Source organism: Protopterus annectens, chromosome 13.part0, assembly GCF_019279795.1.
Source record: "Protopterus annectens isolate FY-2018-M chromosome 13.part0, PAN1.0, whole genome shotgun sequence".
NCBI lineage: Eukaryota > Metazoa > Chordata > Ceratodontiformes > Protopteridae > Protopterus > Protopterus annectens.
Window position 1 is genome coordinate 906144917 of NC_056747.1, and position 13466 is coordinate 906158382.

Here is a 13466-nt window from a genome sequence, read left to right on the forward strand (position 1 = left end):
GAAGAAACAGATCATACTAAACTGTTAGAATTAGAATTAGAATAATTAGAATTAGTTAGAATTATAAAGAAACATCCACTGCTTATCAAATATACAAAAGAGTGGAGACTTGACAAGTTTGCAGCAGTTCTGAGAAAAGTATAGTAGCAAGAAAGCTTAAATTTTGGCAAATAAGCTAAAAAACAAAACAAAAAACAAAACAAAACATAGAAGAGTATAAAATAGTAGGAGAGGTACTGACAACAATTTAAAAAATGGAAGGAAATCTAGGGTGCTTATTGCATGTGACCAAAATGTAGTTCATTAGTGTAACAAGGCAGGAAGGCAGATAAAGGGAAATATAATTTATAAAATGAGACACTGCTAGTAGAAAACAAGCAGCTGGCAGTTAGCACAGAGGTTTAAGGCTATGAACTCTTAACATGCTACTTCCTGTGCTAGAGGGTTTAATTTTCTCAGCCTTCATTTGCCAACTGTGTGACCTTGAGAAAATCACTTAAGATAGTTGTTTGGGGAATTTGGGCTAGGCTATTTAATCGTCTCTTGGACTACATGCCTAAAGCTACCTGTGAACAGTTACCCTTCTATGACATCACCAATGGAAACTCCTCTAAGGTGGACAGGTAAAAAGCAATGCCAACGAATGCCATTTTTACATAAAAAAAGATATCTTGGATTCATGGCTCAAACTCTGAGGAGGTAGTGAATTTTGAAAAGTGAGGAGAGGGATAAGTATCAGACTAAAATCTCAAATGAAAAGGGCTGAAGGTGTAACTAATCAGTTGTACCACTGATAAACTGGGTTCACAAGTTCCACAGCTGTGAGCCAGCAGGGCCAGCTGTGGGTAAGAAAATTGGATGGCCTAATCTGCTCTTTTTCCTTGATAGAGTGTGGAAATGGGACAGATATGTCAGTACCAGCACAAAAGGCAAGAATGCAGATCAGACAGGCCCAGAAGATCAAGATGTACATAGCTGTAATGGAGATGGAGGTCATGTACAGTGACATGCACGTGCCTCCTTGTAACATAACTGCACTGGCAATGACAGTACAGGGCAGAAGGAGTAAAAAGACCATTTTGGTCTGTAGTCATTTGCTGAAAGGTAGTCTGATGAACATCTGTTTATTAAAGTGCCAATCTAGAAAATTAAAGATTTCAGGTCCGCAGTGCCTAGCACTGGGAAAATGGGGAGACTTGGTTTATTTGCTAAATCAAATCTTCCTCTTTACTTTAAGGCTGCCTGATCTCATAGTTAGTACATCTAAGTTAAATAGGTGTGGGGTTGTGTTTCTGACAATGTCTTGTTTTTTTCTTCCCCCAAAGTTCTATTGCTTAGTCAGATTTTTACATTCATTAAAATACTTTTCATGAATGTAAAGGCATAGGATTTCCAGCTTTAAAACCAAACCAAATCTTTGCCTGCTCCATCACAGAAACAACATCAAGGCTGTTAGATGTGACCAGGAATACTGATCTGCTTTATTGGTAGTGGTTAGTGGTCCGTCGTCACTCAGTTTACATTGCTTACTCTACTAATTATGGAAATCCCTGAAAGGCTTAGGGGAGAAAAGTGCTTACAGTAGTTTATATTGTTTAAACTATTATTTATTTGTTAGAAGAAACACTGAGTACATTAATGGAATGCCTATTCATTCTCTAATGCCTTTTTTGCCTTATACAGGATCATGGAGAACCAGATCCTATCCTAGCACTTAGTGGGTGTAAGGCAGGGAAACAGTCCTCTATTGCATGATACATGCACACACTGCACACATACAAATAAGCAGCTTAAAGAATCACCAATTTGCTTAACAGTTTGTCTTTGGAATGTGAGAGGAAGCCAGAGCATGTGGCAAAAACATACATGAGAAGAGGAACACATGCAGACTTTGTACAGAAGACAGCCCAGGTAGGAGCCAAACAGGAGAATCAATAGCTTAATGGATTACTGACTTGATTAATTTATCATGATTACTATTTATATACTTATGATTTCTTCTAAAGCATTTGCTGCCTCATAATTTAAAGATCTGCAGCATTTAATTACTTAAGTGTCGTACACATGTTTTATTGAATTAAGGATTTACTGAATTAGCATCTGGAATGGCATATTTTTCCATAACCTCATCTCTTTTAGTTCTTTGCTTTTTGTTATAGCATTCTGAAATATGGGATTGCTTTAATGTGTGAATGTGCAGCTATCATATGATATGTTTCTGAGCCCAGCAGTTATGCCACTGGAGAGTACTGCATTGAAAAGTTGAATGCACCTTGACTGCAGGGGCTGTAAGGAGTGCTCATGAGTGGGCAGAAGATCCAGGGGTTGTGCAGCCTGTGGGCATGTAATTGCTTCCAAGAAAATAATTATTAAGAATAAAAAGAATATCCTAGAAAGATTTAGGACTATTTTATTGAGGGGAACAGATAAAGCAGGTATTGGTTACCTAGGATGGACAGATTATCTATAGGTAGTGAAATATGCAGATGGGCTAGGTCCACCTCAGATTACTATATTCTACCAAAGTCTGCCACATTTACTATTAATAATGAACAGTCTGTGGGAGGAGGACTACTCATGTATTTGTTTTCATTTATATTACTTTTTAACCCCAAATGGATTATCAACAGTGAAAATCTGGTGAGAAAGGTCCAGTACATAGATATGATGATTCTGCATTTTAGGCATGAAAGCTGAAGGATGCAGTTCTAGTAAATATCAGGAATAATTAGTATGAAAAATAAAACAGCTGAGTACTTGAAAAGTTAAATGCAGAAATTAAAAAAAAAAGAAAAGAAAACATATATGTGATCAAAAATCTCAGTGTATAGACAGAAAATGGATTTGTTTATTTATTCAATACAAATGCATGCTGAGAGCTGTTTAGTGAAGTAACAGCGTAATGAGATATTTAGTAAACCATCCTATGGATGCATTGGAGAGAGATTTCCTTATAAGTTTACTGCGGGCAGTATTACAGCATGCTAGCTTGAAGTTACTATATGATACCACTACCTGGGCAGAAGGGCAAACCTTTTAGGTAACTGCAGCCCAAATCATAAACCACACAGTTCTCTTTCTTTCTGTTTCACTGGGAGAGGAGATTTTGCTGGCAACTAATAACAGTGAGTGAGGTACACGTCATTTGATATTGTTCACTAAAAGGGGTGGAAAGCAAACCTTATGGCTAGTCTTGAGACTTCTGCTACTCCATTGTGCTGTCAAAGCCCAGACCAACTCAATATGACATCCACCTTGCTCCACTGTGGACCATGGTTAATGGCAGTAATGGACAGTTTCTCTTGGGGGAGGGGGGTGTTTCCACATTGTTGGGAACTGGGAGATGCATTAGACACAGCATATAGTAGTGGAAGATGACAATGTTGAAGGCAGGTTTTGCTGCTCTGAATGACACCAATCAGTGGACAGTAGAACAAAACATATTATTTACATGGCTCCCTATTAGAACCTCGAAGGTCCACTTACCCAAATACGTAAACGCCGACATGTCTTCATTGAACCGCAGAAACATTGATCGTCCTGAAGCACGAAATCCGAAATGTCGAATCGTCATGGTTGGCCCTTCTGTGGTATAGGTCTGCAAGGTAATTGTGCGATAATTACGGACCTTAGGGTTAGGGTGCGGGTTAAGTTAAGTGCATAGATGGTAATGTATGTGAGATTTAATGTAGGGTTAAAAGTAGGGTTTTGTTAAGTGTATGTGTGTGGATTATTTATTTTGTTTGAGTGTAGCTTGTTAAGGTAAGTGTACGATAGTTACGGACCTTAGGGTTAGGGTGCGGGTTAAGGTAAGTGCATTCATGGTGGTATATGCAAGATTTAGTTTAGGGTTAAAAGTAGAGATTAGTTTAGGGTTAGAAGTATGTATGTGATTTATTTATTTTGTTTGGGTAGGTAGTATGTAGCAGGTGGTGGGGTGGGACAACTATGATGGTTTGAGTTTTTAAATTTCGTGGTTTAGGGCATTCGGTGTATTCGCGGTTCGCGGAATATGTGTCGGTGTTTATGTATTCGGTGACTAGGGCTTTTGTGGTTCCAATATAGACCCATTTACATAATGGTGACTGCATTCTAACCCCAAACAGGATACTGCCCCCACAATGTAAAGATAACTAACTTAATAATTAATCCAATTCATCAAGATGACCTGGTTTTGAATTCTACAGCTTTTTTTTTATGTTGATTGTGAATAAAAAAATTGGACTACCAACATTTGTGGCTAGTAGGTGATAGTGCTTATCATTTTTTTTTTACCTTCTGATAGAAAAAAAAAGTCGTCTAAAAGCCAACCTGGCTTTCTTATTGGTCTTTAAATGGCGAGCATTGTCCTTCATTGCACTTAGTAGCAGTGGCAGTTAGTGACTTCAAATTAAAGGAGGGCTGCAGGAGACAGATGAATGGGTGGGGCCAATGGGAAGGAGTGTGGCCAACTAGAAAGGGGTGGGGCTATGCTCAAAACCACAACAACTGGAACTTTAATTAAATACGCTGCCCTGGGTGCTAAGCCATCATTATGAAAGTCCAATCAAGACAAAATGAAGTGTATAATAAAAAAATATTTTATTGCATTGGCTACATGACAAATTACTTAATATCTAGATGGAAACATAAAGGTTGTGATGCATGAAAAAATAAATTACTTTTTTAAAAACATTACTGGAATACCAGTCAAAATCAAGTCTAAAAAAAAAACAAGCAGCACTCAACTCAAACCACTTCTCCTTGCACTGCAGTTCTAATTATAATTTATATTCAGCTTTATAAAATTACCAAGTAACATGCTGAAAGTAGCAATCTCTGTGTGATGCCCCCACTTGTAAAAATGTTTCTTATCCAAAAAAGACATGCTGACTGACAACTATCTACTTGTTTCATGGGGAAGACATGATCAATGTAAAAAATGAGCAGCAAACAAGAAACAATCTCAAGATAAACTGCTTAAAGGATTATTGCACAAGTTATGGACCACACATGATAGATTGGTATTCTGTTTAGTTTATGGGTAAAGCCTGCAAAGATGACTGCAAGTCTCTAAAAAATGTAATGAGCTTCTGAAAATACTGTAATCCTGTTCTTTATTACAAATACTGTCATATGCATTTCAATGCCTAAGGCTTATACGTTATCTAGTTATGTAAATATTCTCTGCATGGCAACAACAAAAAGGCTTTCAATGTTGGTAATTCTTTAACAGTATGCTTATTAAAGCTTATTTGTGTTTTACAATCTCCAACAAGCTTATCTGATAGTCATTAAAGCATTGCTACTTAAACACAGAGCAACAGGGTACTGCGACAGCATGCATTTTCTGAATAATAAGAAGCATAAATCAACAGTATAAAAATATGAGAGAAAACTAGAACATTCTGCAAAATCAAGGACAGATGAAAAGCCACAGACGTACTTGTGGCCTACCTTGGATGGGGGAATACTCTGCACACTTACACTGCATAACTGCTCCTTGCCTTGCTTGGACACATCCAGAGCCACTACAGTGGGGACTGGGGTGCAACAAGTATGTCACAATTTGAAATGTCTCTGGCTGACAGTGATTGCTCTGACATTCATACCTCACAACCTCAGAGCAAGAAATCTGGACAAAGCCATACACAGAAGTGGGACACAGGCCCAAAAATAAGGACAATTATTAAATATTGCTCTTATAAACTTAGAAAGTAGAGGTCTTGCATTAGTATGAATTTTCTGAAGGGTATGAAATTTGAAACTCAAATGTCTGCCATTATTTTCTAACTTCAATCTTTAATGATTTGCCACTAATTTGCCAGAAAACCACAATGTTATGAAAAACCGACCAAAAATGTGTTGCAAAAATATAAAATTGCCACACAATACAGCTGGGAACCTGTCAAAGAAGGGACACCTTTTTAATATTAGTACTGTTAACTTGAGTAGCTGAACCCGCGGTGGTGGTGCTGCGGTAGCATTGTCACCTCACAGTAAGACGCTGTCCAGTTCGATTCTCAGCTAGAGCGTCTTCTGCGTGGAGACATGCATGAATGGGCGTACCTTCATTGAAGGTTGTGCATCAGGGCTGGTAACTTGGCACGTAAAAATCAACTACCAATCATTAGAGGACCGGAGTTCTGCTGTGGCAACCCCTAACCGGGAAAAGCCGAAAGACACAAACTATTAACTTGAGTAGCTGACAAAATAAGAGCATCTACATGCATTTCTGAAATAAAAGTAATCTATAACTCTGATCATTACAGCTATTTATAATTGTAAACCCTCCATGTTTTCTTCCAAAATTGCCATTTTGCAGAGGGATTATTAGGGGGGAGAGCAACATTTTGAGCCAAAATTGGGGACAGTTGAGAGGTTTGGATATTCCTAATTCTATAAAGCAATTTATTTGCAGGTACCTCTCAACCTCTTAATGCAGGAAATCTGGACACGGCCAAATATATTGGGGGAACATACAAACAGTACTGGAAAATTGCTCTTGTATAACAGTTAATAGAATAACAGGTCTCTCTTTAGCATGCATTTTCTGAAGGTGATGATGTCTGAAACTCAATGTCTGTTATTATTTAGTGACTTCATTCTTAAATGATTTGCCAGAAAACCACAAATTTTATGAGGACCAAACCAAAAATAAGAAAAAAAAAATCTATTAAATCTGGACAGTTGAGAGGTATAGTTCAGCTGGGGCCGTCTGAGTTTGCTGCCCTTCCCCCTCACAAAATCATGGTCAAATGGAGACTCCCCCCTGCAGCCATTCCAATGTCCCATTCCTTGTTTATTTCGCCCCATTTACCATAAACATTGTAATGTGCATACTGCTTTATTTCTGCAATGATTTGGATTTCATTTTAAAGTTTTGTTTTGTATTTATTTTTTATTTATTTAACATTTGTTGACCGGGAATGTCTGACTAGGTTCCACAGAGCCTGTTTTCAGCAGAGGCCCGGGGAGAAATGCTCCAGATGCATGTCTTTGGAATTTTATAGCACAAACTAATAGATATCTGCTAAACAAAGCAATGTAGTCTCACAATGAAAATAGACAGCATTAAAACTTCTCTGCCCTTGAAACTCACATTCATTGAAACAGCACTGAAACCCACATTCAAAGAAAATACATTTTGCCAGTGTCAGATAAAGATAAACTTTGGGTTGTTTTCAAATCATAGGCCCCTTGAACATGAAACATACACATGCTCTTTGATACACCTTCCTGAATGTATTAAATTATATTCCTTGTACAATACAGTACATTTGTTAGAGGGCACTTTAAATTTATTGTTTTGAACATTTTTCCAGTAAACATTGAAACAAAATGCATGCACCATTAATGACAAAACTGCACAATTCAGAACATTTCCATCATAAAGAAGTGTACGGAAACTTCTACAGTCCACCAGTATCAGTAAATATGCACAATCTCTGAAGAAGTAAAAGTCATCTAAATAATTCCACATTAAAGAAATCTGTAACTAATGAAGAGGTTGCTGCTAGCAAACAGCTTTATATGTCATTGTTTCATCTACAAAGTGCCTGTTGCCCTTGAGGAATAAATTGCTTATGTTGCATTAAAAAAATGATAAGCTAATAATATTGCAATAGGGAATGGATGGCAAACTGATAAAAGGTTCATAGTTACTAGGTATCTTCACCAAAAAGGACTGCAGCATATACCCCCTTTACAACACAGTACAGTATTAGCAATGCATCTACCAACTGTGGGAGTAGAACCCACAGTCTTCTGTATCAAAAGTAAGTACATTACCTGTTGTGCTATTAACAATGCAAGCAGACACAGCATAAGCAGAACTAAACTTTTGTTCCCCTGCAGCTCTCAGCTCCTTGTAAAATATACTCGACACTCAGCTGTATCTCTGAAATTTCCAACACAAGAAATCTGGAAAAAGACAACATTTAGGGGGGGGGGGGCAAAAACCCAAAAACCAGGGACGCATTTTAAACATTGCTTGTATAATGTTGGAAAGTTGCTAGAATAAAATGCTGTGTTACCACCATACATTTCACTGCAAAACAGTCAGAGCAACATACCACTATGCCAAATCATATGTTTTGTGAAAGAGAGGAAGACTGAAACTTAAATGGCTACCATTTAGTGAATTCAGTTCTCACCATAGCTGCCAACCTCTCAGCACAAAACACCTGAACAAAGCCAATAATGGGGGAATACAGTCCCAAAAATAAGGACAAGTTTCAGATATCCATGTTATAAACTTAGAAAATTGCTAGAATAAAAGGTTTTGTGTTACCATGTACTTTCTGAAGAATATGAAGTCTGAATTTCAAATGCCTGTTATTTTTATTTAACATTTGTTAACCAGGAAAGTCTGACTTGGAAAAAAAGCCAATTTTCAGCAGAGCAGAGAGAAACACTCCACACACATGTTCTTTGTAAAATGGGAGGACATGCAGACTCCACACCGAAGGCACCCCAGCCAAAAATTAAACCAGAGAACCTGTAGCTGTCAGACAACAATGCTACCAGTGCACCACAATGCTACTGACTTTGCAAGGAAAGACAAACACACAGAAACCACAGATTTTATGAGGAACAGAACAAATATGAAGCAAACATCTGCAATTTTTTTATTTACAAATGGTGGTGGGTAGGGAATTCAGGCCCTTGCAACCTGCACCCAAGGTACAGGGTTCAAGCCTGAGTATTCTCTACCCACCACCATGTGTTCTCTCTCACCACCAGTATATAGCAACTGGGGCATTTCACACACACACGCACACACCACTACCTGATCCAGTCTTCTTTAAGCTCCCTGGTAAGTGATCCAGTCTTCTGTTCCACACTAACAATCCAGTTGTTCCCCCTGAAAGGTGAAAGCAAGCTCCTCTGTAGTCTCAGCCTGCCCACGCAAGCTAACGGCTGGTTTCCGGTTTGGCTGGCTCTGCGAGAATAGGCTGAAGGCTCCAGCCTGTGGACGATGCAGTCTGGTTTCCTTCTCTTCTGTGCGGTCATCACCGCACAGACTTCTGGGGCTGCAGGGCAGAGATGCCTTTCTCCTGTATCCGGACTGCCTAACACAAGCAGTCTGGAGTTCTGTGAGTACCAGGAACTCCAAGCACTCATGCGTGGAGTTCCGGGACTCGCAATTTTTTTTTTAATTTTCTTCTTTCATTTCTACAGGTGGGGGGGTTTCTTCTTTCTATTCTACAGGTGGAGGGGCTGCAGTCCTGCAGTCCTGTAGCACGAGCCACCCCTGCTTAGTAGCAATACTTGCTTATATTAAATTCATTACATAATGCATATATATTGTCTGTCCCCTGTGGGAGGTATCATTCCTGTTTTAGACACCCCTCTGAGACTTTGGTTTATCCTGATTTAAGGATATCAACCAGTGACTTGACCCTGCTGCTAAACACCAACAGTACGGCTTGTGCTGCTACTGCTGGTGTCAGACTTTCTGTTGTCCTCTTTATTTTGTTCCTTTATTCCAAGCTTAGACTTACATTGATAGATAACACACATACACATACATGCATACATATGAGCACACATGCATGCCTACAGATGCACTCATGTGCGCACACACACACACACACACACACACACACACACACACACACACTCACACACACACACACACACACACACAGACACACGCAGACACACACACACACACACACACACACACACACACACACACACACACACACACACACACACACACACACACACACACACACACTCAAACACAAAGACATATTCACATATTCATCTGCCAATCTGTCATTGACAAAGATACATGGATAGCTACAGTTTCAAGTAGGATTTCTTGTCATATATGCATTTTCCCAGCAATCCCCCCAAAGGAAATGACTTAAAATATGTTTGATCTTCCCTGCTCCTGACTAACCCTCCAACACTCTAGGTCCATTAACAGACCCATGTTTCCTACACTGTAGGAGCAAACCCATCTGGTCCACTGATGGCCCACTGTTCTTTCTTGGCCCGTTGAATTTTAATGCCACACTGTAAAAGCATGCTTACACTGCTTACTTATACCAGCTAGAACTTTATACATATTGCAGATATTTGTATAATGTTCAATGAAGGGTGAGCATTTATGTTTCAATTCAATTTGTAATCACTTGCTTATTGCATTATTTGTATAGCTATTTCTAATCCCATATATTTACACCCATGTATGATTTCATAATATTAATCACCCAAGGAATGTGGAAAACTTCAGCTGAAGATGTTTATTATCTTCGCAGTACTTAAACTCCAATGAATTTCTAACTATTCATGCACTCCCAGCAGCCTCTCAACACCCTGGCTTGATCTGAATACATTCTTATATCATAGGGTTATAGTTCTGTGATGTGTCATTTAAGACAGATGTGCATTATATTACGTTATAATAATGTCATCTCATTTTTCACCAACTCCCTTACCTTGGCCATCCCACCCTTTATCATCTGGAGCCATTCTGTCCCTTGTGATCTTTTTGTCATTACAGCATAGAAAACAGAAAAATAATGGAAAACAGCAGCAAGCCCCACACACAACTGTAAAACTAGTTCCTGGCCATTATGTATTTGTGTAAGTCTTTTAATGTATTGTTTACTACAGTATAATCAAGTGACCAGGATTGTTTTAACTTATTCACTGTCATATGCTGTAACAATAAATCTCATACTAGTCTCCAGTGGATATCAGAGCAGATAAATAGCTGTGAAATGCAAACACTTACAGACACACTTGAGTTTTACAAGCTCGGACCATGGGCTGATATTTGGAGATTAGAAATGACTGCTCAAGCAGAAATGATCAAGTAAAAGCATAAGTTCAGTTATAAAGTTTTAAATGTTCATGTAGATGGCAGATTGCCACATCTGGAGCCCATATATGTCTGTGGCTGTGTAAATCTATGGCTAATTTTTGGCACAGTTTTAACAGAGCAGTACATCTGACTGGACTAGTTAAAACATGCCCTAGAGCTGCCTGTGCCACTGATGAACCATACAGGTTGAAACAATCTAGATCTAGCGACCTACAGATTTTTATAAAATAACTGGAGCTGTGGCATGGAATCGAGTTTCTTAACAACTGAGAAACAGATCGCATATATCCATGAATCCTGTTGTCCAGCCAGAGGTAAGTAACATGTGCATTACCAGAATCCTGCTGATACAGTTCACTTCATTATTTTGAAGGCAAACTGTTCTACTTCACAAAGTGCCAGCCTGGTACAGTCCTCCATCAAGATGAAAGACCACACCACGCCACAGTTAGAAACAATCTGAAAATGTTGTTCTGAACCATATGATGCAGAACAGCACAATGCAATGCATATATATCTCATAAGGTCTCTCACTGCAGAATGTTATGATAACATCCAAGATGCAGTATTCAGTGATTTCTGCAAAATTAAATAAAAAAAGGTGAATAGAGGGAAACATTTTTTTCTGTTTAATGCTTATTTATAATGTCTCTACTGCTGACCTCATGCTGTGTTCTAACCACCAACTGATGATTATTATATCCATTGCTTCCAATATGTACTACCTTGGCTGGAGGAGCTCAGTGACAGTGGACTAAGACTGGCTTACTGCAGAAAGCAGCACTTTTCCTATAATATTCTAGTCTATCCTGAGCCTGATAGCTAGTGCTTCAGTGTTGGGATACATACATGAGAGTGTTTTCTCCTATATTCTTCTTACATAACACAGCCACTCAGCAAATAACTGTGTTGCAGTCTTACACCTACTAGTCTCTGGTGTCTACCATAAGAAAAGCACACAGCAGATGAGACCACAGTGTTCCCCCAGGGAAGGGTGTTAGTCATTGAAGTGGCACTGTGATTCAATGGTTAAGGGTAGTTTCATACAGCTGCAGGGCGCAGGGCTATTGTTAGTGTACAAATAAATATATATATATATATATATATATATATATATATATATATATATATATATATATATATATCTATACGGATTCACTTCAGAAGCTCGAAATACTGAAATCTCGAATTTCAGTATCTTGAGCCTAAGAAGCCGAATCCACACAACAATGAAAACTGAAAACCGCGAAATTCAAATCCTCGAATACCCGAAGTTTTGAATTTTGCGGTACTACAACACACACACACACACACACACACACACACACACACACACACACACACACACACACACACACACACACACACACACACACACACACACACACACACACACACACACACACACACACACACACACCATTCTCCACACAAACACACACAATCTTTCTACTAACACATCTTAACTTATTTTATCCCTGCACTGTGTTTCTGCTGCTGTTTTTTCCAAAGACAAATAAAAATAAATAAATAAATCTGTATGGAGTTTACATGGCTTTTATCTGGGTACTCTAGTTTCTTTGCAGTTCCAAAAGCATGCATCATTCTGAACTGTTTACTCTACATTCTCTTTGTCTCTCTCTCTCTGTCTCTTACACACACACACACACACACACACACACACACACACACACACACACACACACTGTAGACATTGTACCCTTATTCCTTTGGGCCAGTCCTAATAAAGAGAAAGTGAAATCTTAATGATGAACTCAATGATTTAGAACCTTCCTCTGCCCAGAGGATGTTGATACCAGTAGTTCTACTGAAATGTGGATCAAAGATCTAAAATGTACATCATAAATTCCAGGGTGTATCTTCTTTCATTGTTGCAAGCCTGACAGATAGTTATCTTTGTCTCAATATATTTAAAAGAACACATAAAAGTCAGAAACCAATAAAACAACCCTGGTCTATAAACACTTATACAGTAATTAATATAAGTAGTAATGACTATAATATTATATTTACCTGTGATATGTAACCTGTGTAAGCTTCAGAGACAAAGACGTCTTGACTAAACATCAGAGTGTAAAAAAGAAATAAAATAATTAAAACACAATCTTATGGGGGCTATAATTACCCAGACACTGACTGGATAAGTTACCCAACATAACTGCATATGAATGTGGCTAAATATTAATTCAGTAGGTTAATTAAAAAATTGAACAAATAATATAAAATCCAATAAGGAATGGCAATATCTTAGATATAAAACTAACATAGTAAGCTGCTTCTGCTCCCCCATGATTATCCCCCCCTGTAATTAACACAGATCATGATACCATCATATTTAACTTCAGAATAAAATCAAAGTAATAACAATAAAATAAAATACTTTCTCCTTGAGTTACGAATGGTAACTATGATACAATAAATGACATACTATGAAAACAGACTGTGACACTATCCTCAGTAACCCAAATAAGTCCACTCAGAATAATTCATTGAATTCTGATTCTATTAATTTATCCATTCATGAACACATATCAGTAAGACACAGATACATAGGTAAATTCAACAAAAACAAAACATTCAGTGGAATCATAAAGGTAATAGCATATACTAAAACATATTTTTA